The sequence below is a fragment of the Choristoneura fumiferana genome, chromosome 28 (genome assembly GCF_025370935.1).
Source record: "Choristoneura fumiferana chromosome 28, NRCan_CFum_1, whole genome shotgun sequence".
Classification (NCBI taxonomy): domain Eukaryota; kingdom Metazoa; phylum Arthropoda; class Insecta; order Lepidoptera; family Tortricidae; genus Choristoneura; species Choristoneura fumiferana.
Genome location: NC_133499.1, coordinates 7,658,185 through 7,684,108, shown reverse-complemented (window position 1 = coordinate 7,684,108; position 25,924 = coordinate 7,658,185). Strand labels below are relative to the sequence as shown.

At 38.5% G+C, this 25,924-nt stretch overlaps 1 protein-coding gene across 1 annotated transcript in view; it reads left to right on the top strand.

Moving 5' to 3' along the window:
- dsb (scavenger receptor class B member debris buster) overlaps positions 1 to 25,924 on the top strand; it is a 145,616-nt gene that overhangs the window by 33,676 nt on the left and 86,016 nt on the right. The gene's annotated exons all lie outside the window — the stretch shown is intronic.

Genomic DNA, 25,924 nt, shown 5'->3' with positions numbered 1-25,924 from the left:
CCACAGTGCAAGGAACTGGCAAACACATTCTAGTATGTATTGTTTATTTGTATTCTGTGTGCCTATCCTGTATCGTTCATGTTGGCAAATAAATCGGTCTTCCTTCTTCTTACCTCTAACAGATAATTCGTAAACGTCCTCAAATACGAAACCGAAATAACCTAAATTGCTAAGTGGCTCCGAGCGGTAACGCTTTCGTGTGCTCTGCCTACCCATTTTGGGAATACAGGCGTGATGTTTGTGTGTGTGTGTGTGTGTGTGTGTGTGTGTGTTGTGTGTGTGGTGTGTGTGTGTGTGTGTGTGTGTGTGTGTGGTGTGTGTGTGTGTGTGAGAGTGAGTGAGTGTGTGTGTGTGTGTGTGTGTGTGTGTGTATGTGTGAGTGTATATAATTCGATGTCTATCAGCGTCCTAAAACTGTCAATTATAACCCTCTTGTGATCGTCTTGACTGTTGAACGATTTCTAAATCTCCGTTTCGCTTGTTATATTGGGTGACTGACGACAATAACAACATACACAAGGTCAATGGCATAACGGCTTGTATGGGAAGTCGGTTAAAAATAGAAAGTATCAAGATGTAGCGAAGTCCGTACAAAAGGGTCTAACAAGTATCTAACTGTTTTATTTATGATTATACCCGCGACTCCGTCCGTGTTGAATTCGTTTATCGCTATCCCGCGGGAACTTTGCAATTTTCCGGGATAAAAACTAGCCTATGTCCTATAGTTACTATCCTATGTCCTTCCCCGGGACTGTCTGAAGTTTGAGTCCCGTCTGTAATCTTGAACTTATAAAATTAATGATTATATCTTGCCCAGGGATATTTGGAAGTTGGAAGTGAATCCGATCCACATAGGTGATCACTTACTTCCAATAGCGAATGTAGAGTGTTAAAAAATGTAGTTGTGCTAATGACTTGTAATGTTATTTATTTCCATCACACTTGCTCGTAAACAGTGTCGTAACATGCAGGCTACCTTGGTTGCAACCCCCCAAATGCCAAGAGCGCAATCAGCAATTTTTGAAAAAATATTAGTTTTAATTTTACAATTATATTCCTCTTTATGTTTTGCTGCCAGATTCTTCTCGACAGAGGTTTTTCCGAACCAGTGGTAGATTTATAACATTCACAAATGCTTGTCATAGCCTAAACTGAATAAAGATATTTTGACTTTTCATGTGCGATGATTAGGACTTATGGTTATTAGGTCTATTAATCATTATTAGTTTAAGTATTATTAGAGCATTTAATGTTTAGTACAAGTCAACATTAGGATGTAAAACTTGAGGTCTAGTAATCAATTCGGACATACAAGTTTAGCTATCATGATATTAGCACTTGAAAATTATATCTAACGTTGGTATGCCTAGTGAAATTAGCTTTTATGATATCCGGTCTAGTGAGGGTGAACCAATTTTTATATTATTTAATACGAAAGTGACCGAGACGGCACGATAAGAACTTCGATTTTCTAATTTTGTACGATTAGTAGTCCCCTTGTTGCGTAGTTAATCGGGATTATTGCAGACAGACTAGCAGATAAAAGCAAGTATTTAATATGTAAATAGCAAATTAGATGTAAAAGGTGTTTACCGAGGTTAGAGATACTTCCGACTTTTCGAAAATAACCAATTTAAAATTAAGCACGGTTATGCAACAGAGAGCCAAGGGCTTAGTTGAGACACTTCCTTTTCAACGCATAATACCGTCCTTTCCACTATTCTACTAATATTATAAATGCTACAGTTTGTTTGTTACTCCTTCACACTAAAACGGCTGGACGGATTTGGATGAAATTTGGTATGTGGATAGCTGGATAACTGGAATAACACATAGGCAACTTTTTGTCCCGATATTCCCACGGGATAGGGATAAAATCTTGAAATTTTAACCGCTGGGTTTAAGGTCTTGAAATTTTTGGACAGCTGCTTATTACAACCTAAATAAGACCACGATATACATTTTGGGAATTCCCAGGGAATTTTATAAAATCCTGGAATTTCAATTGTACCAGATCGAATAGATTACGCGTGCGAAGCCGCGGGTAAACTCTAGTGTATTTATGTATAGAAATAGGAATTCGTTTGACCACAATCACGCTTGATGGTGCGAAGAAGCAGAATGTATGTAGATGACTTTATTCAGGATGGAAAATTTTAGCGCCATCTAGAGGAAAATTACTGTTAATACTGTGGGGGGAGGCTCCAAGAATCTCTCTCTCTCTCCGAAGGACGAGCGTCGTGTATATATGCGACCGCGTTGAGAAACTTCGATAGCGCGATGTAGAACATGGTCGGAGTTTCTATTGTTGTTCACTAGATGGCGCTAGGAGTCGCTACAATACTGTTTATAGGAAAAATTACTTAAAGTAAACGTTCCCAGGATAGGGGAGAAAGGCGGAGAAAAGCCAGCCTTTTGCCAGCAGTGGGTAATATTACGAGCTCATAAAGAGAAAGTTCCATTATTTTTTCAAAGAATGAAAATAAAATTTGAAACTTTCATTTACGGAACGTAAATTTGACTAACAATGTAGCCCAAAATAAGCTCTGGTACACTGTTGCAAATTTATGGTAAATTTTATTAAAGGATGAATAAATGCATAAGGTACTGTGGGTTTATTGATACGGCCGCGTAAAGTCGTATTTATGTCGCGATATTATTGAAGGATAGGACGCCACAGACTAGGTGGAGCGATGAGATCTTCGCAGGTTAAGCTGGCAAGAACTGATGAGACTGGGCCGAGGATCGTGCTCAGTGGCGTGCAACTGAGAGGCCTATGTCCCAGCAGTGGACTAAGATAGGCCGATGATGATGATGATGATGATGATTATTGAGGTTTTAGGTCTTATTTGTCAGCAAAGACATTGTCACACTGTCTCTTCGGCGGGATTGGAACTAAGATAAGCAGTCGTTAACTGCAACGAAGCAATGACGTCTAATTGAACTTTGTATTTTTTACCGTCTGTGTCACTCTAAAATAAAAGGTGAATCGTAAACATTGGTTTCCTCTATATTAAGAATTTTCTGTGGTAATATAGGGGGTTTTTAAAGTTCACTGTTTTTTTTATTTATTCGACTGGATGGCAAACGAGCAAGTGGATCTCCTGATGGTAAGAGATCACCACCGCCCATAGACAACTGCAACACCTGGGTATTGCACAAGCGTTGCCAACCTAGAGGCCTAAGATGTTATACCTCAAGTGCCAGTAATTTCACCGGCTGTGTTACTCTCCACGCCGAAACACAACAGTGCAAGCACTGCTGCTTCACATTAAATATAATGACCGGATAACTCACGTCTTAAATCGAGCTTAGCTCGACATGTTTCGGGCTAATCCGTAGCCCTTCGTTGCAGATGCGTTGCCAACCTAGAGGCCAAAGAAGGAATACCTCAAGATGGTTAGGTTATTTGTTATTGCCAGCATCCTTGATAACTTTACAGTTAACAAATCGCTAAATGAATAGACTGGAAGTAACGTAGTATAATTGCTACACAATATCGCAAACGGATGATGTACCTTCGGTTAATCTACCATAATCTGTCTAAGAGCCGCCGCCAACAAACGATTAAATAATACTTCGGATATAATATTCGTTTTTACGGGATAGCCAAGTCAAATTTGGAACTTTTTTTCCCTTTATTGGTGAAAAAAACTGATAAGTACAGACACAACGATTAACCTAACCTAACCAATAAAAAGTTGGAAAATCCCCGACTTTGTCACTTCAAAGTTTGAAGAACCGATTTTGATGAAACATGTCCAAGAACCTTCGCTAGAAAACTGGCTTTCAAATAAAAAACCGCATTTAAATCGTTCCAATCGTTTAAGAGCTACGGTGCCACAGGCACAAAGACACACATAGCGGTCAAATTCAAATTCAAAATTCAAATGATTTATTCAGTAAATAGGCCGCAATGGGCACTTTTACACGTCATTTTTTTAAACTACCAGCGCTTTCGGAAAGACCATCATTGCCAAGAAGAATGCGCCGCAAGAAACTTGGCAGAAAGTCATTTTTTCATAAAAATATAATTACAAATAAAATACTTAAAAACTATATTATACAATTAAAGAAAAAAAATACAAAAAATAATAATAAAAGAAATACAGGGATGTATGGGGTCCCTTAGTTACAATACTAAACACTAACTATATCTAAACTATATCTACGTTCAGTGGAAGTGTAGAATGCTTCCACCGTCATAAATTTTAAAATAATAATAATAATTTGGTTCTGAAATATACATTTCAGGTCAAGTAACCATTAAGCTTTTGGATTTCGAAGGCAAGTTCACGTCTGCCGCCCCCAAAGTTAGCTCACACGCACTCATGTCATGCTCTGAAAGCAGAGCGGTACCGAGGGCATGGTATTGCTTCCGTTCCCATAAGCTCTATGGGATCGTCTTGGGAACTTCAACGTCGCGAGCCTGTGACTAGAATTTAAACTAAAAATATAAAAGTTTAAAATCCATAAGCTTAACAATATACAGCCTTAAACATAACAAGGGGATGTATAAAGTCCCTGAGTTAATAATAAAATTATTATACAGCAAGGGGATGTATAAAGTCCCTATGTTAATAATAAAATTCCTAATCTAAATAATTCAGAGATGTATATAGTCTCTAAATGTCAAAGTAAACTAATTAAATTAATTAAATTATACAATCTTCAGAGGTGTAAAAAGCCTCCAAGGTCAAAAACTAATAATAATTATTAAAATAAAGAAATGGAGATGTACTTGATGATGATATATGAGATCGAATACATACCTGACAAACAATATTTTTAAAGCTAGTCGTATTTTCAATAACTACAATGGAAATCGTGACGTATTATGATATTAATAAGGTTCAGTTTCCAACTCAATGCAAGTGGCCGCTATATCGCCTCTACCTTATTAAGGGTTAAAGTGCGTTCTGGAGTTTCACAGGCCAAAAGGACAGGCGAAATGTCGTAAAATAATGAATACTGCATATTTTTCATACTAACCGCCTTATGCTACAGTTGCTAAAACGCCTGTGCTCGGCTGTACTATAGCGCGATCATCTCGACCAATCAGAAGCCAGCATTTCGCCTTGACCGAGTTGCGATTTCGCTCACCTATCTGTTATATATTGCGCGTGCGCACAACTCCCACAACCTCGTATCTTGTTCAACCATAGCAAGTGAAATTCAACCTTATTACATGCATGATAAAGTTGTTTTTAGAACGGTATAGTTTGGTAAGATAGGTTTATGTGGAAATAGTTGTGGTCGGTATACAGTTTTCACAAAAGTGTGATTATGTATTTGAAATGCTATATTGCTAATTTCGCAAAATAAATGGTTTATTTTGTAATGGAGTTTAAGTAAATATGTATAAACTAGTGTCAAATAACAAATCATCATTATCATCCCAGCCTATATGCGTCCCACCGTTGGGCACAGGCCTCCTCTCAGAATGAGAGGGCTTGGGTTTTAGTTCCCACGCGGGCCCAGTTCGAATTGGGAACTTCACACGCACCATTGAACCACAAAACAGAAAGGTACAGAAGTCAATTTTCATGTAGCTATATACTTCACTTTTTATACCTACGCTCGGCGGGCGCTCTAGGTCTAGGGTATATCATATCATAGTTGACAAACTATGGCTTATGCACAATAAACTATTGTGGTAGTGGCACTACGTATTTGTTGTATTTATTTACACTTAAATTTATGTTAACTTTAGTTTATTAATTAAATTAATGTCATAGTTAAGTCACAGAAACACGTTACTTTAACCTCCCTTTAAAAAAGCCAGACTGCCGGTAACACACTGTATAATTAAAAGACAAAACCATATGTCAAAGCTATGACAAGTAATTATTATTTTATTATTCACAAGTACATAAAGGGTTATTGCTGTAAACGTTTAGTGCTTATATTTATTAATTTGCAAATATACCTATTATTTTTTATTAGTTTTATAGCTAAACTGGTTTTGTATCCTAGTTAAGCCAAGTTTATAACCTGAATTAATATTATAATATAATTTTAACTGGTTCCCGCGTTACAGGCGAAGCCATAGTGCGGGGACCCCTGGTAATTCTTGTCAACCACTGTATATTTTTAAAATAAACTACATTTTCATTTCATTTTCACACATTTGTAATAAATATACTGATAGTAAAAAAAAAAAAAAAAAAATTTCAATTGTTTTTTTTTTTTTTTTTTTTATTCGATTGGATGGCAAACGAGCAAGTGGGTCTCCTGATGGTAAGAGATCACACCGCCATAGACACCTGCAACACGAGGGGGACTGCAGATGGTGTTAGTTAGTGTATTTAGAAATATAAGCTAATGAGTTGGAAGATTTAAAAAGCCGTGGTGGCCTAGTGGTTTGACCTATCGCCTCTCAAGCAGACGGTCGTGGGTTCAAACCCCGGCTCGCACCTCTGAGTTTTTCCAAATTCATGTGCGGAATTACATTTGAAATTTACCACGAGCTTTGCGGTGAAGGAAAACATCGTGAGGAAACCTGCACAAACCTGCGAAGCAATTCAATGGTGTGTGTGAAGTTCCCAATCCGCACGGGTCCGTGTGGGAACTACGGTCCAAGCCCTCTTATTGTGAGAGGAGGCCTGTGCCCAGCAGTGGGACGTATATAGGCTGGGATGGTGAAGATTACAGTAGGTACTGTAGGAATTAGGCTGTATACCGCTGGCAGGTGGTAAAAATGACCACCTGGCAGGTTAGATTCACCTAATTTTGTATAAAGGGATAGGTTTTTTTTATATTGTGTTTCTAGAATATAACTTTAAAACAGTTTGACAGCGGTATACATGCCCGGAGCGCAGAATTGCTCCGATAGCCTAAGCGGCTGGTGCTATGCTATGTAAATGTATTTTAAGCTCTGTGAAATAAATCCAAATGATTGAAGAAGTTGTTTATTTTTGAACTGAGTTTAAAGTCACGCGCGTTGATCCCCAGTACCTAAGCTCTCACCTAGTTACAGTCCCCACAGTACAGTCACCAGCATTAATATCTGCGACAGCGGAGCGTGCAAAAATATCTGACACGTCCTTCCGGCTCTAGAAATAGAGTCATATCAGATATTTATGCACGCTTGTTGTGTCAGACATTGGTGCTGGTGACTGTACGATTCTACTTAAAGTGCATTGACCTTTGAACTAAATTAACATACTCTAGAAAAAAAATGCTAACTCGAATCGCTAATGCACATAAAAACAATATTATCATATTTCAACTTACTTAGTAAATTGCACTGATTTAGTAAGAACAAGGTTTGAAATAAGTACCTACTTAGAATTCATCCATCTCTATTAACCAGCTTTCATTTAGTTTCACCTGTCCCGTTGTCTGTCTGTCTGTGGCACCGTAGCTCTTAAGCGGGTGGACCGATTTGAATGCTGTTTTTTAATCGAAAGCAGGTTCTTAGACATGTTTTATCAAAATCGGTTCAGCCGTTTTTGAGATTTGAACTTTGAAATGACAAAGTCGGAGTTTTTCCAACTTTTTGTTGGTTAAGTAACTTCAGAGGGGTACAGATAACTTCTAGTTATCAGTTTATTTATATTATCCAACATCCAAAGCTAAAACTATGTATAAACTAAACTAAGGTTATAATTGTTTGAAATCAGCAGGTGGTAGGACCTTGTGCAAGGTCCGCCCGGATAGCTACCACCATCCTGCTCGCTAATCCTGCCGTGAAGCAGCAGTGCTTGCACTGTTGTGTTTCGGCGTGGAGAGTAAGACAGCCGGTGAAATTACTGGCACTTGAGGTATTCCATCTTAGGCTTCTAGGTTGGCAACGCATCTGCAATACCCCTGGTGTTGCATGTGTCTATGCGGTGGTGATCTCTTACCATCAGGAGACCCACTTGCTCGTTTGCCATACAGTCGAATAAAAAAAAATTTGTTGTATCTCATAACATTCCTATAGTCGCCCACGTAATAAACGACATCTAGTATTAATATGCGATATTTATGTGTTTTTGAGATGATATCACCGAGAGGTACCTACCTATTTACATTTTCATAGCATTTTTATGTACAAGTCTTCACTATTACATACTTACAATGTTTGCTGGGCAACTCAAACATACATCGCTAAGAGGTCTTTATTTGTATAGATAATGTAACAACTTATGTAAAACAATATTTGCTTTTTCTGCAACGTTCATCGAATTCGTTTCATCGAACTATTCCTTCTCCGAATTAAGATACAAAATTACATCTGTGCCACGGCATTTTAAATTAAAAATAGCAGAAGTATGTAAGTACGAAATTATAGTCGATCTGTTAAGCCGTTTTAGTGTGAAAGAGTAACGAATACACACACGAAGCGCATTTACAATGCGACTCAGTAGCTTTTCCCCGTATGCTTCGTCGTGCGTCATCTGCAACGAATTTATAACTATCCCGTGGGAACTATTCAATTTTCCGGGATGAACAACTATGTCCTTCCCAAACAATCTCGATACATTTTTTTTTAATTTAGAGATTTATCCGCTCAGCTATGTTAAATGTAAGAGAGCACTCCGAACAGCCCTACAAAACATGTCATACGAAGACACAGAGAAGTTATTGACTGTTGTGAAATAATGTTTATTATAGATTTATGTATATCGCTATTGCTAAGTAAAATAGTCATATCATTAATAATGTAATTTACTAGTTATTATGAACCTAATTTGTTTTAAATTCTGCATTGTGAAGTTAAGATAAACTTTTTTAACTTTTTAGCCTGAAACACAGGGAATCCTAGTTCAGGCACACGTTTATATGTCCTGGTATATCCTATTGTATATTTAAATAATAATTACCGTGTACAATGTTATATGAATAAATTATTATTATTATTGTTATTATTTAAAATTTATGACGGTGGAAGCATTCTACACTTCCACTGAACGTAGTATAGTTTAGATATAGTTAGTGTTTAGTATTGTAACTAAGGGACCCCATACATCCCTGTATTTTTTTTTATTTAACTGTATAATATAGTTTTTAAGTATTTTATTTGTAATTATATTATTATGAAAAAAAATGACTTTCTGCCAAGTTTCTTGCGGCGCATTCTTCTTGGCAATGATGGTCTTTCAGAAAGCGCTGGTAGTTTAAAAAATGACGTGTAAAAGTGCCCATTGCGGCCTATTTACTGAATAAATCATTTGAATTTTGAATTTTGAATTTGAATATTTGTATTTTGTATTTGTAATTATTTATTTACTCAATTGAAAAACAAAGGAAGTACAGAAATTCGTATATCTATAAACCTTTGCCAAACTGCATAACAGTTTGTTGGCCGAAAGTATAGAACTCTCATCCATTATTCTAAACTTCTAATAAAAATCCTCTCCCAGCGAATTTCTCTGACTGTACAGAAAGGTACTGCCGTCAGTGTGTTGGGGTCTATGCCGCAAGAGGGCCTCTTAGATGGTGTTTTATTTTTATAGTTAGGTATATTTATGTAGTTTCGTACTTGTGTTGTGAATAAATGACATATTAGATTTAAAAAAACGAACTAAGTTTTAATAAAATTGCTTCAGCTGTGTAAGAGTGAATTTGATAACAGACAGACAGACAAACAGACAAAGTTATTTTCACATTTGTATTGCTGGCTGTTAACCACGACTCCGTCTTTCTAGAATTCGTTTATACTAACCAATTTTCCAGGATTAAAACTATCCTGTGTTCTTCTTGGGGGAGGCCTATGTCCAACAGTGGGGGGGGGGTCCTACGGCCGATATGATGATGATGATGATGATGATGATGTTCTTCCTTAGGACTCAAACTATGTCTATATCAAATTTTATCTAAATTGGTTTAGCAATTTAAGCGTGAAGATAAGAGATAACAGACGAACCAACAAATACATTATAATAGTTAGGCCGCTCTTAAAAGTTGTACCCAAACTTTTTTTCTGTGATTTTGAAATTTTTATGTTATATGCTACTAATATAGTTGTAAGATTTAATATTACTAACCATCTATGGACATTGTGTTTGAAATAACTGGAGTATTATTATTTATTATATCTACTCGGAATAGGTGAAAAAAAGTGTCCAAAAATTTTGTATTCCATTCTGTTACCTTTCCCATATATACTTGTATGAGAGTAACGGAACGGAATTACAAAAAATATATGCAAATTTTGGGACACTTTTTTTCACCTATTAAAATCAATAGTACTCCTTATTCCGAGAAATTCAAAATTCAAAAAAAATTTTGGGTACACTTTTAAGAGAATAGCCCAGTTACTTTCGCATTTACAATATTTGTAAAGATAAGGGTTAAGACGTTCATTCTGCAACGCTCATCGAATTCGTTTCATCGAACGTTTACTTCTTCGAACTAACACTAGCTCCAATTTTCCACTGTTATAAATCTACTTAAAATGCAATAATGATAATCAAATTGCGAACGTGTCGGATACAAAAACTATGATATTTTATCACTTAAACGTGTTTTATATCTTACGATTGCGAAACGATCTAGCTAGGTCAAAGTAAATGATCTAAAACCTATATTATCACGTTTGACCACGAAGCAATTACTTCTGGAGATGCTTGCGACTTGCAAAAAAAGTTGGAAAACACCGACGTTGTCACTTCAAAGTTCGATATCTCAAAAACGGCTAAACCGATTTTGATGAAACATGTCTAAGAAGCATCGCTAGACAACCTGATTTCAAATAAAAAACCACATTCAAATCGGTCCACCCGTTTAAGAGCTACGGTGCCACAGACAGACGCAGACACACATAGCGGTCGAACTTATAACACCCCTCTTTTTGCGTCGGGGGTTAAAACTACACTTTTAAAGGGTCCTTTTATTTTCCATTGTAGTGTCTACTGTTGCTTATGATGAATTGTTCAAAGGTTAACTTGACTGGAAGAGATCCCTTTAAGGGATAAGTTCGCCTTTGTACATCTCTTTGTCTGGTTAACTGTTATTTTCAGATGTTTTATATAAAATAAATAAATAAAATAAATATCACGGGACAATTCACACCAATTGACCTAGTCCCAAAGTAAGCTTAGCAAAGCTTGTGTTATGGTTATAAGGCAACGGATAAACATTTATAGATATAAACATACTTAATACATATTAAACACCCAGACCCGAAGAACAAACATTCGTTATTTTTCATACAAATATCTGCCCCGACACGGGAATCGAACCCGGGACCTCAAGCTTCGTAGTCAGGTTCTCTAACCACTAGGCCATCTGGTCGTCAAATCGTATATGTACCTACAATAGTATGTTATACGAGTACAATATACAATACAATACAATTATTTGCTTTTAAGTTTTTTGGAAATCGGGTTTATGTTTTTTTAAATTTATTATATTGACAACATCGCGTGAAAAATCTAGTGCCTTATAATAAGGTTTAAATGGAGCAAAACAGTTAATACCTAGTTATTAACTAATCGCATGCAATGATCTAGAATACTACATATTTAGCAACAAAGTTACTATGAGTCAACTCGATCATTATAAGATTTGTTAACATATAATCGGTTTTGCACAGTACTATAGATACAGGTTTAAGATAGAAGATAAACTTGCTTAAGTGACTAAGAAAAAAGCAGGCTGGAATGTGTGGTGCACGGTAGAAGTTTGTATCTATACTCCAGTCCAGTGGTGGTGTGGAGTATGGCACGCAGCACGGAATGCTGAGGACCTGGGTTCGATTCCCAACGCTGGTCTCTTTTTTCTGTGCATCCATGTTTCACAGGGACGCGCACCGAGGGTTCCAATAGGCACATTGTTTAACACAGTCGACGCGATATTAGTATCTTCAATGTGGATTAGAATTTACCATATATCCCTGTCTTCAGCCGCGTATCCATTAGAGCAGCCTCAGGCCGAGCACAATTAATTAAGTATTGACATATTTTGTCCTGTTGTTGTGGACTAATTTTTATTTTTTATTTTATTTTTTATTTATATTTAATTTTATCGTCTTGACATTGTACAACTTTTTGACTATGTTTTACCCCTGATTATTATTATTTTAAATTTAATTCTATTTTATTTTGGCTGACAATGTTTTTTAATTACCGCTATCATATAGCTATTACTATTATTATTATTTTGTATACAATGTGACGATCCTTTTGTGAATTTCTTATAATTACCTGACATGTATTTATAATGTATTTTTCATTAGGTAATAAATAAATCTATCTATCTAATCTATCCACGAGCCGAGCTATGTTTTGTCGGTTTTTTGGCCGTGCTCAAAGGAGCCTCAGTCTAAGCCGTGCCTTTGGCAGCGTCTCCACTTGCGCGGCATCGGAGCGAGGCAGCCGCTCGGCCCCGAGGCTGCCTCTAGTGGATACGCGGCTTATGTTACTTGAATTAATTTTATGATATCTGAAATTAGTATCAATGTCAGCGCCGATCGTAAAATTCCGCAGATCACAAAATTCCTAGGCATATCGTGAAATGGCGCCATTCCATAACCGATATGGCGGCGTTTCATGATATGCCTAGGAATTACATGATCTGTCTAAACGTCATTAGGCAAATCGTTAAACGGTGAGTTTTTAACGATATGACGGATGTCCCTTAGCCAAATTCATAAAATAGCGCCATTTCACGATATGCTTAGGAATTTCGTGATCTGGCGGATTTTACGATCGGCAGCCGACATCAACAATAAGTAGGTAGTGCCACGAGAGTTGAAGTGATCGCTATACTAAACGAGTTTATATAAAGTGAGCGTATATATTATGAATATTATATAATAAGTTCTTATATCTCGTATTAAGTACTTACCCCTTGGGCGGATATAGGTATTCGTGCAAAGAGAACTTTTAGTCCGTTTTCGTAATTTTGGTTTCGTAATTGGCTCCGAAGGGGGAATTATTTTTCGATGTTTCATAATTAAAAGCTCTGCGCAGGGGGCGACACTAGCACACACCGTAAACAAACCGCCATGACAAAGTCAGTGAGGGCTATCGCGTATGAATTCGCCGCTAGAGGCGCTAGTGTAGCGTGAGGTCTCCGAAATGTCAAATCTCATAGTTTTTGGGAGAGCTACGCGGGTTTATTTATAATTAGAATAATTTTGTGAATATTTTGCAATATCTGAAATTAATTATGGCAAATATGCGTTCCGGGGCAATGAATGTCTGTGTTTTCAGACAGTTTTGTCTTTCGGAAACCTTTGTCCTCCCTTTTTTCCGAACAAAACGGGGACTATGCAACACTGTGGCATGCTCGATATTTTTATGGTACGGTTTTAAGGTGTATTAAATATGATTTTAATCTAAACTTTGTTTTCACGCCCGTAATAACAGACTTTGAAAGCCATACTTAAAAACCTCACGCAACAGTGCGCCATCTGGTGAGACAAAAAACGATAGCCCTCGTTCTCTTTATATTTTGTCGCCATGACAGATCATGAATGACATATTTATATTAGTAGCAAATTAACATGATATTTACATCAATAGTAACGATAGCTATATTTCCAAAAATTTAATTGAAATAATATGATATCATGGCATCCTACGGACATTTAAAAGACATTCAAAAAACTGTTTCCGGCATGTGCCAGTGCTGCATTCTGGCGGCAGAACATTGCAGTAATATCCTTTGTTTCTCAAAGAAGCTTCTTTGTTCCAGACAAACGACCCACCATCCCGGATGTAGACAGTCAGGGGCACAAGCATACATACAAAATGGGGCACAAACAGTACTTGGCGGTGGGCCAGTCGGCCAGTAAGATGCTGGGGCTGCCGCGGGTGTCTGGCGACAAGACTGTGCCTCTCAACATGCTCATATCACAACAGGGGAAAATTAACAGAGGTAAGTATATTTCTAAGTCTAAGTTTAAAGTAATTTATTTTTCATCACATTTGCTCGTAAACAGTGTCGTAACATGCAGGCTACCTTGGTTGCAACCCCCCAAATAAAACCCTCGACCTTAATGTGCTTGTCATGAAACCCGTGGTCGGTAAATGAGTCATTGCGCGTACTGGTGGTGCATGCGCGCGCTGCTGCAGGACCAAAATGCATACGCACGTTGCAGCGTTGGAGGGGGAGGGCGGCGCTGCCAAGAGCGCAGCCTAAGGTATCGCCAATATTTGGAACAATTATATTTTTTCTTTTACAAATATAATATTTTACTCGCAAATGTGATGAAAAACATTGTATGTCGCACGGGCGGTACTAGAATTACGAACATCGACTCATTAAAGCCTCTCGAATAGACTCAAATAGACTCTCGTTCGTAATTCCTTATTTACCGCCCTTAAGACACAATGTACTAAAATCAACTATTACAACAACCAGGATTTATCACGCTCTCTTCTCCTCGAGTGCATCTTTAACTAGTGGAAGTTTTCAGTCAGCTCCGCATGTCAGGTTCGGTCTTTTGCCGGTCTAAATGAAATGAAATGAAACGAAATGAAATAGAAATGAAATGAAATAGTTTATTTTGCTTTAGATATGGTAAAGTGGTCTTATGAAATAGTGCTAATGTGCTATGACATGTCTAGCCAGATACATTGGCATGCAAACATTGTCTTATATTCTAAAAAGCATTTATTAAGCTGAAACGAATTAAATATTTACATTGGTTATGTTGAAACCTAGATTAAATACAGTTTGTTTAAAAATTTAATTACATTTTAGTGTCAATTTGACAGTGGAATAATTTTGTTTGTATTTTTTTATTGTAAGTATTTTTTAATTGAATAAAATGCTTTATTCTTAAGCCATTGAAACAATTGAAATCTAAATTTGTTCCGGGGCAACTCAGTTATGCTCTTAGGTAGCTTATTAAAAATTCGTATTACCATTGGCACACAGTTTCTGCGATACAAGTGTGTGTTAAAACTCAGTGCTCTTAATTCCCGTCCATTCCACTGCTTTTTTTCAGCTACTTTGCCTATTATTATTAGTTGCAAGAGTCAGTACGTGACCCAAAATGACAACTTTCCTTCTTTGGTGGTCTGCATTGCCTGGCGTTTCCTCCGAGCACGGCGTAACACTTCAATGTTGGTCATTTGATGTGTCCAGCTAATATGTGGCCAACTTGCGTATAGACCCACATTTCGAATGATAAGTTATACGTTTCCGGAGATCCTCTTTATTGTACAAGCCTCATCCGTAAAGAAGTAGCCATGTATAAAATTGACGTAGAGGAGTGCGCAATATTTTAAAGCTGCGACTGTAAAGAATGTAGGCAGTGAGGGGCACAAACATTATATACAAAATGGGGCACAAGCATACATACAAAATGGGGCACAAACAGTACTTGGCGGTGGGCCAGTCGGCCAGTAAGATGCTGGGGCTGCCGCGGGTGTCTGGTGAGAAGATTGTGCCTCTCAACATGCTCATAATCACAACAGGGGAAAATTAACAGAGGTCAGTCTGTCTCGAATAGTTATAAATACTATAAAAGCAGCAGGTAGCAGGTGGTAGGGCCTTGTGCAAGGTCCGCCCGGATTACTACCACCACCTTGCTCGCTAATCCTGCCGTGAAGCAGCAGTGCTTGCACTTTTGTGTTTCGGCGTGGAGAGTAAGACAGCCGGCGAAATTACTGGCACTTGAGGTATCCCATCTCAGGCCTCTAGGTTGGCAACGCATCTGCAATACCCCTGGTGTTGGAGATGTTTATGGGCGGTGGTGACCTCTTACCATCAGGAGACCCACTTGCTCGTTTGCCGTCCAGTCGAATAAAAAAAAGACATCACGCTAAACGCAAGAGTAATATACAGGGTGGAAAGTTGAGATGGGCAGCAAGGGCAGCTACTAGATCCCTTGCTGCTATGCTAAAATGCTCTTAGGTTAGGAGACCTTTACTAACTTTTTGAGTGATGACAATCGAAATTCACAGATTTTTGATAAAATGTATAGTCAGCGACAAAATTGACAGTTATGACTTTTTTTTAATGCCAATCGATCCCATTTCAAGGATTAAAACACTCTTTGAGACCAACTAAGGTTAGAGTACTAGAAAACCCACAAATCATTCTTTTTCCATACAGTTCGTAGGGTAATACTAATTTGCAAAGTGAAACTTTAGCATGTTGTTTTTTTACGAATATGAATCCTTCATGCTCACATAAAATTAAACAGTATGTAGACAACTAAAATCTGGACATTTTAACTAAAATTAATGTCTTAACCTAGTATTGCTGCCCCAGACACCATTAGATATTGTAAGTGAAAATTACGCAAGTTTAAAAATTTAGTCTATCTCTAAGTCTGTTGTTGTCCTACGGTACCCCAGTGGTACAAAGGGGTTTCGTGAGACGTTGCCAGCAGCTCCTGTCCCGCGCCAGTTGCTCCGCGTCCCCCAATTCAGCCCGGCCGGCCCCGCCGTCTGCTCCCATGCGGCCTCCACGTGAACGCGACCCTGGCTGTATTGTCCTCTGGTCTTCGGACCATCCCTATCCACTTCCATTTCCGTTGCGCGATCTCTCGCTTTATCGGTATTTGGTATTATCGCTTCCATAGATCCTCGTTGCTGATAGTGTTCGGCCAAAATATGCGCAGGATGGACCTCAGGCATTTGTTGACGAACACTCGTCAGACCTTGTCTCCTTCCAAGTCTCGCAGCTGAAGGAAGAGCAAAACAGACTTCACTATGGAATCGAAGAGGGAAACCTTGATCCGCCGAGTCCCACACAGGTTTTAGCTGGGCAAAATCTCTAAGTCTAGGTATTTTTTAATTAAATAAACCCGAATGACTCATGTCTTTAATAGACTAGCTCGACATGTTTCGAGCTAATTTGTGGCCCTTCCTCTGTGAGCACGCGAGTGACATATCTAAAGAAGTTAAAACTAAAATCGTCGCTATCACTCCAAAACTTACAACTATATTTTACATTATATAACAGTTTTAGCCCAACGAACTGGCTGTCTTATTTGTTAACATTTTGCTTGACAATGGGTGACCCTGACCTTTGCCGACGTAACTATGATGCTATTCCTTGTCTTCTGCGCATTTTAAACATTGCGCCCTCTTTCCAACGAAAATAATTATATTTGCGTCTAACATAAAATTAATAACTTTTTGTTAAAAATTTGAAATCGAATATACAAAACAGCGCTGGGAATCGAACCCAGGTCCTCAGCACTCCGTGCTGCATGCTATACCGCTACACCACTGGACTGGACTGGACTTTTCGATGTGGATTTTACGAGATGACCGTAAAAGTAAAAAAAAATGGAGTTGAAATAAAAATTACAAGAAGACTCCACAAACCAATCTTAAAAATTTAATTCTTAATACAAGCTTTTTTGCTGACTGTATTTTTTTATTCACTGTACTCCATTGTCATCCAAACTACATTTGCATACCACATTTCAAGCTGATGCCATTAACCGTTGAGGAGTTCCGTCCTGCGGAGACAATCATGGCCGGACTTCCAGGATTACTAGATTATTATATTGTCACCAGATATACATATCTAAGTATGTCAAATTTCAAGTCAATCCGGCCACTGGAAGTGGGTCAAATCAACTTGCAAGATTTGACCCGCACATACATACATACCTACAGACATACATACATATACATTGCAAATTAAATAAAGGCTGGTAAAATAACAGTGTCAACTTAATGAGGGTATCTCGACAGGCAATACCGCCAGATGGCGTTAGTATCGAGGTCCATTGACATTAGTCTTGCTGCGATTAACTCTTTTAGTTATTTGGCCAATCACAAACGCGAGTCAAATCGATCTCGCAATAGATACTAGTGCCACCAAGCTCACACATACAATTCTGAACCAATCACAACCGTGATGCATACACCCTCATTATTTCTCCATTTTCAGGTTTCCATGACATGCTAGATGGTACTAGTGCCGCGAAGTCCTTTTTGACAACTTTGACATTTGCATCGCTTTTGTGATTGATAAAATAATGAATAATGGAGCCAATAAGCAAGACCACGCAAGACTGACGGTTTCGATTCTAATGCCATCTAGCGATATTCCAAGGCACCCTCTTTAGGCACTTGTCCTACCGCCGACGATGAGCGAGAAGCGAGTAGAGCGAGTAACTAGAAACGAGTGGGCGAGCAGCGAGAAGCGAGTGTAGTTTTGTCGCTCGGCTGTAAGCGAGTGTTCGCGTGCGACGGGCGATTACTCGCTCCACTCGACTCGCTCGTGCGGGGCGGCCGCCAAGCTGACATCGCTGAGCGAGTATCTATAGCTGTATAATGACTAACTAATGACTAATGAAAGTGCGCTAGTGGCGCGATATTTTAAGCTGCGATTGTAAAGAATGTAGGCAGTTAGGGCACAAACGTAATTTACATTAATACTTTTATAAAAACAAATTGTTAAAATGCCAGACGCATGTCTACTGTCTCTCAGGATACTCTCCATATGAGTCGATGCTCGTCTAACTACTATTAGATTTAAATATGACAAAAACTGGTCTTCATACATATGAACTGCGACCAACATGTCTTTCCAGTCTTCAAAGAAAAAATTAGGAGGATGCTAATTTCAGTGCATTGGAACCTAGATGGAAATGGATGCTACCCAAAAAAACCACAAGAACCCGCTAGGAATGTAAATGCCATCTCATAGAACAGAATTGCCAGATCTCCCCTTTTTCTTTCTTTTTAAAGCTCCCTTACGTGTTACAATTGCATTTTTTTAATGGTTTGTTTTTTTATATAAATACTTTTGCGTGTTTACCGTTCCCGTATTTACTGGCTGTGTATAACGTGCCGTGAGACGGGCGCAGGCTGAGAATCAGCGCCGCCGGTCGTCGGCCGGCAGCATGTGAATGCTAAGCTTGAGGCACTTGTCCCATCGCCGGCGATGAGCGAGAAGCGAACAGAGCGAGTAACTAGAAACGAGTGGGCGAGCAGTGAAAAGCGAGTGTTCGAGCGCTTCACTCGCTCGAGCCGGGCGGCCGCCAAGCTAACAGCGCTGAGCGAGTATCGCGGAGCTAGTTTTATAGCTCAGCGAGTTTATAGGCTCTTGTCGCTGCGACAAAAGATGTAAGAGCGAGTTCTCGCCGACAGTGTGAACAGCCAGCGATCAACTATTAATATATGTGTCTCTTTTACTCACACAGGATCTTATATCTTTTTTTCGTTTCTTGAGCGAGAAAATAGTCGATAGCCAATCGTTTCCTCGCTGGCGGTGAAGTGCCTTATGAGTAGACGAACAAGACTACCGTCAAACAGTCCTCATGGCATTGACGCCATCTAGCGATATTCCAAGCAACCCTCTTTAATGAGTCCACAAACAAGACTACCGTCAAACAGACCTTATGACACTAACGCCATCTAGCGATATTTCACTTTAAACTTCAATGAGAAAATATAGAACACGTAATTTTTCTTTTGTTAAAAAAACTAAAATAATAAAGATATAAACAGTTAAAGACCCGCGTGACGTCACAGCGTGCTAAAAGTGTCACCACTCCCGATCTCTGACGCGCTCCATCTGTGTAATGTATTTTCACCTCAGCACCTCAAACAGGCACGTTTTTGCTATGAAGAAATCAGTGAGCAAAATCGCATTATGCTCACTCCGTGAGACAAAGTAACTTTTTTTTTTATTATGAGTACAGTGTTGGGTCTACTTACTGAATTCCAAATATTTGAACTTTACTTTGATCTGTCATTTCACTTCAACACGAAAGAAGCGAGAGATAGGATCAAATGTGTTGATTACAATCTTAAATTATTTTTTTGATATTAAAAATATATCGATAGATACCTAATAAATTACATGACAACAAAATATTTCCAAAATGTAAATATTTCCGATCTTTAAATAAAGTATGCAACCTCGTTGCACGAAAGCCGCTTCTCTTGTTTTTTTTTATAAAATAATTCCGTATACTGCCTCTACAGTTTGAATAAATATTTGTTAAATTGATTGAATTTTTAACAAATCTATTTATGTTTATGTAATAAAAATCTAAATAAAATTCATATTTAAAGGTTTAATAACATTTATAAAAAATTAAACGTTTATTGTTCAACCTTTTTAATGACCCCAAGATGAGGCTGTTTGCAGTATTAAAAAATAAGTGTGACATACCTAGCACAAGAAGTATGAGATTAGTATTGTATCTACTGGACACTGTTTTATGGTTTTAAATGTGATTATTATATTTGTTTTCTTAATAATAGGATTATATTAAAAAAAAATGTGTTTGTTTTGTAAACAGGTAGGCATATGTGGTTTTATTATTAAGTTACATTTAAATGATGTTCTCGCTGCTGAGGTGAAAAATTGTATGTGCCACACGAGACCAAAGTTTTTTTGCATCTCGTGTATTTGAATCCCTTGCTGCTCTTAGGATTCTAACCTAGAATCACTCGCTGACGCTCGTGATTCAATTATAGAATCCTTCGCTTACTCGGGATTCAAAATCAACACTCGCACCAAAAAACAACTTTGCTCTCTTGTTGCACAAATAACTATTGTTAGCGCGGTAGGTTCCGTCAGGCAGGATCAGAGATTGGAAAACCTGAAGGTTACTTAGTTTTAATTCCGAAATTAAGCTTTCTTGCTTCTTAATCCTGTTCGTAGCTCTTATTCGTATCGTTTTAATTCGAATTTCTGTTTTGGTTTTATTTCGCATGTTGTCTGCTGGATGTCATAATTGTCATATGTCAATGTCAATTATTTTTATCTTTTTCATTACATGTACTGTGCCATGATAATGTGGGCTATACAGCCAACATATATTTTCTCGTAGCTATTTTTGTATTTGTTTTGTGTGACTTTATGTAATGAAGGCTATCGCGTATGAATTTAATTAAACATTAAACATTAAAAATTAAACATGAATTCGCCGCTAGAGGCGCTAGTGTAGCGTGAGGTCTCCGAAATGTCAAATCGCATAGTTTTTGGGTGAGCTACGCCGGATTATTTATAATTAGAATAATTTTGCGAATATTTTGCATTACCTGAAATTAATTATGGCAATTATGCGTTACGGGGCAATGAATGTCTGTGTTTTGAGACAGTTTTGTCTTTCGAAAACTTTTGTCCTCTCTTTTTTCCGAACAAAACGGGACTAAACCCGGATTTTTAATCCCATGGAAAAAATGTAAACAAAGGTGTTGCGTTATCAAAAAACATTTTCAGAATTCAATATATTTTATTCTTTCCACATTTGCCAGAAATCGACTTCCCATTAAAAACTGTATTTCTTAATCAAGATTAGAAGGTTAACAGGAAACTAAAGTAGGTACATATGTTGTATTTTTTAAAGTATTAACCTTAGCGGTCCCCCGACACCGACGACGCTTAGATAAAAAATATTACTAGATACTAAATTAACTTAGGCTAATTTTGCGGGTAATCAGCATAGTCCCCGCGGGACAGGGATAAACGAATTGTTCGCAGATGAAGTCGCGGGCAACAGCTAGGTAGTGCATAATTATTTTTTACTTTTTTAGTTGTCTTTTTAGCGGCGTTTTTTTAAGCACTGCTTTTAAAATGTCATCGAGTGCTAGGTACTTCCTAGAATCTGAAAGGAATATCCAAAGGGTAAAAATAAAGTTGTTTTGATTACCCTTGACGGTATTGAGAGCAAAACAAAGGTTTTTAAATGTCAAGGAGAAATATAACTGGCCCGTTTTCATGGAATAAGTCGTGATTGGAAAAAGAAATAAACGTGACGATAGCGGAACTGTTATTAAGTACCTGAAGTTTCCTCCGAGCATGGCGTAGCACTTCAATGATGGTCATTCGATGTGTCCAGCTATAGGCCAACATGCGTATAGACCCACATTTTTGAATGCTGTACGTTTCCGGACATCCTCTTTTATTGTACAAGCCTCATCCGTAAAGAAGTAGCCATAATATAACAATTGAAGTGAAGCTTTAATATAAAATTGATGTATACATATTTTAGGATTATTTTAAGTTAGATTCATTTATGTGACATCGCCATGCCCGCCCAGGGCCCACATGAAACTAAATGTAGCATCAGCCAAATATGTGGTCTACCACCCTTAAGTAAAGTTGATAATCGTTTGCATGTCATAAAACAATAATGCCAATAGACGTGTAATGATTTCTGATTTATTATTTGATATTTTAGAATGAAAACTGTGATAAATTATTAATGAAGGTAGATTTAAGTAGGTGGTGTTCAAAAAAGAGGATATAAAAACGATTGTAACCGGGTGACTCGGGTAATTCAAGTGTGATCCAGGGTACTGGGCAGACGTGTCTAGATTAAGTGAACAAGTGAATAAAGTGAGTGATTTTGAGTATTTCATTATAAATCAGAAGTGGGGACGTGACCTACTATCCCACAAGGCCTCCGGAAGTGAATATTTGACAAGGTATTAGTAACATTTTGATTTTTATTGGCTTTTTAACGAGGAATGCATACGGGGCTACCGACATCAAATGAAATTCATCCGATAGTACTCGATTCTGTGCATTATGAAAATTTATTGTGACTATGAAATTGAGGTACACCTGTATGCATGCATATATTTAAGCAAGTAACGGCCATGTGTGCCTTTATTTCGAGCTATGTACGCTCGTTAGTGTGAGGCTATCTATGCTTCACCACACGAACTATGTATGTTTGTTTGGACGGCCATGTGTGCCTTTATTTCGAGCTAGGTACGCTCGTTAGTGTGAGGCTATGTATGCTTCACCACACGAACTATGTATGTTTGTTTGGACGGCCATGTGTGCCTTTATTTCGGGCTATGTACGCTCGTTAGTGTGAGGCTATGTATGCTTTACCGCACGAACTATGTATGTTTGTTTGGACGGCCATGTGTGCCTTTATTTCGGGCTATGTACGCTCGTTAGTGTGAGGCTATGTATGCTTTACCGCACGAACTATGTATGTTTGTTTAGACGGCCATGTGTACCTTTATTTCGGGCTATGTACGCTCGTTAGTGTGAGGCTATGTATGCTTCACCACACGAACTATGTATGTTTGTTTGAACGGCCATGTGTGCCTTTATTGCGGGCTATGTACGCTTGTTAGGGTGAGGCTATGTATGCTTCACCACACGAACTATGGACGGCCATGCGTGCCTTTATTTCGGGCTATGTACGCTCGTTAGGCTGAGGTTATGTTTGCTTCACCACGCGAACTATGTGTGTTTGTTTTGAGTACCCCGCTTACCGCGAGAGGTCATTTTTGTATTAGGTATATTATTGTATACTGCACAGATTATGGTTTGGACTATTTATATTAAGCAAAACGACTCTATAAGTCGTATGGACTTTCACTTTCATCTAGGACGATTAGAAATACGGCACATAACAATAATTATCAGATTTAGCGTTCTTCACAAAGTACGGTTAGGTTGATCATTGAAACACAGTTCAACTAGGTTTATTTAATTTAATTTCATAGCGTAAATATTATATTACTCGCAGTACAACACACAAGTACACACTTAAACACAAGGATATGCATTCACGAACACACATGTTGATACGAATACTTATATCGACACACGTCCGAAAACCACACTCCAGATGATATGAGTAATGAGATAAACCGATGATTGATCGATTGAATAAAAACTATTTCAGCTATGGATGATCCAGAGAAGAATGATGACCCGCAGACTCCTCCTGGAAGATCTGGGCGTTCTCGAAGGCGTGAAAAAAGAAAGAGATCCCGATCACCCGAGGAAAGAAGGACACGAAGACGCCGCCGTTCTAGGAAGAGTTCGCACGGACTAACTACCGAGGATGTACTTAAGATTCTGAGTGCATGGAAGGGAGAGTCAAGTAAGGCTAATGTTACGTTTCATAGTAATCAAATTAATAATGTCATTCCAGAGTACGATCCAGCGAATAGGGCTCAAAGCATTGAATGTTGGTTACGAAAGGTGAATGAGTGCTCTCAGATTTACGGATGGGACGAGAAGCAAACCATCCATTTCTCTCTGCAAAAACTTGAGGGCCTAGCCAAGAGATGGTTTGAGACTCTTCCCTCCGTTGTCTTCACATGGGATGAGTGGCAGGTCAAACTAAAACGAGCTTTTCCTAGCGAAGAAAATTACGGACGACTTTTAGAAGAAATGTTGGCTCGCACATCCCGTAGTGACGAAAGTCTGAGAGAATACTTTTATGACAAACTTAGTTTATTGAATCGATGTGAAATAGGTGGCAAGAAAGCATGCGACTGCATTATACATGGTATTCATGATAGGTCTGTTAGGAACGGAGCACAGGCACTAAATTGTACGGAACCAGAGGGTCTATTGAATTTTCTTTGTTCGCAACGTGTGTTCACGCCCTTGGTAAATAGATCTAAAGAACGGATTAGTCAGAAACCTACCTCCACCGCGTCTAGTTCCGCTTTGCACACGTTAACTGCAAACGACCGATCTGTTATTTGTTTTAATTGTCGTATGAAGGGTCACCCCTATAGCAAATGCACAAAGCCTCTTATTAAATGCAAACAGTGTAAGAGAATAGGCCATGATAATGAATCGTGTAAACTACAACCCATTGCCGAAAGTGCCGCGTCATCGAGTATTCACGAAACCGAGAAAAGGGTTTTAAAGGTTACTGCATCTAGCCGTTGCAACGAGAAATTCTTTAAAACCGTTTTGGTTGGTTGTCAGCAATTGACAGCATTTGTTGATTTCGGCAGTGAGTGTAGCTTGATACGGCAAAGTGATGCGGAATCACTAGGTATTGACAAATGTTATGACAATGTCCCAGTAGTGAAGGGTTTCGGTAACTCTTCAATACTGCCCCTATATAAGTCTTTCGTCAAATTGATACTTGATGATATCGAAGCTTCTCTGGAAGTACTTGTAGTTAGTAATCAATACATGCAAAATTCGATGCTAATCGGTCAAAACTTCACTGAGTTACCTTATATAACCGTTTTGAAGGACAGCGCTAAGCTCACTTTCTACAAAACCCCAATAGATAATCCATTCTGTTGCGATACACCTTGCAAGCTTTTCGCATTAGAGTCTATCAAAGTTACTGTTACGAGCCTTGTCCCCGTCACTGTCAATGATCCTTCTTTTACGGGCGATGTGTACATTGACGGATATAACTCATATGAGCCCGGTCGTGAGTACCGTTTAATGCCAGGCGCTTATCACGTTTCCGGGGGAGTTGGAGCAGTGGTGATTACCAATCTATCCCAGAAGCCCTTAGAGATTGAAGCTAACGCTTTAGTGGCACGATCGATCCCCTTTACTGAAACAGATACATGTCAGGTTAACCGCGTGGAATCAGATCTGCCAAACGTTGAACCGTTAGATAGGACACAGATTAAAGTAGGGCAAGGTTTGGACGATGAATGTGTTGGGAGACTCCATGAATTACTTGAGGAATATCGTGATTGTTTTGCAACCAACCTCAGCGAGATTGGTTGTGCAAATGGGTTTAACATGAAAATCGATCTCTTGGACAACAAACCCGTTGTTTACCGGCCGTACCGTTTGTCGTTTTCGGAACGGGAGCAAGTTCGAGAAATAGTTGACGACTTATTGCGTAACGACATTATCCAAGAATCCAGTTCAGACTATGCCAGCCCCATTTTGATGGTTCAAAAGAAAACTGGCGAGCAGAGGCTTTGTATAGACTTTAGAGCTCTCAACAACAAAACGGTAAAGGACCGCTTTCCACTTCCGCTCATCGAAGATCAGTTGAACAACCTAAGTGGCATTCGCTTTTTCACTACGCTAGACCTTGCGTCTGGTTACTACCAAATTCCTATGGCTCCTGAAAGCCGTCATTTAACTGGTTTCATCACTCCAGATGGCCATTATGAATTTAAGCGAATGCCATTTGGGTTGGCCAACGCACCCGCCGTTTTTCAACGGATGATAAATAGAATTTTAGGAAACAAACGGTTCGAATTTGCTTTGGCTTACCTCGATGACCTTTTAATTCCCTCTGCTAGCATAGAACAGGGTTTTCAACGGCTAAAAGAAATTTTAGAGCTTTTACGCGAGTTTGGGTTGA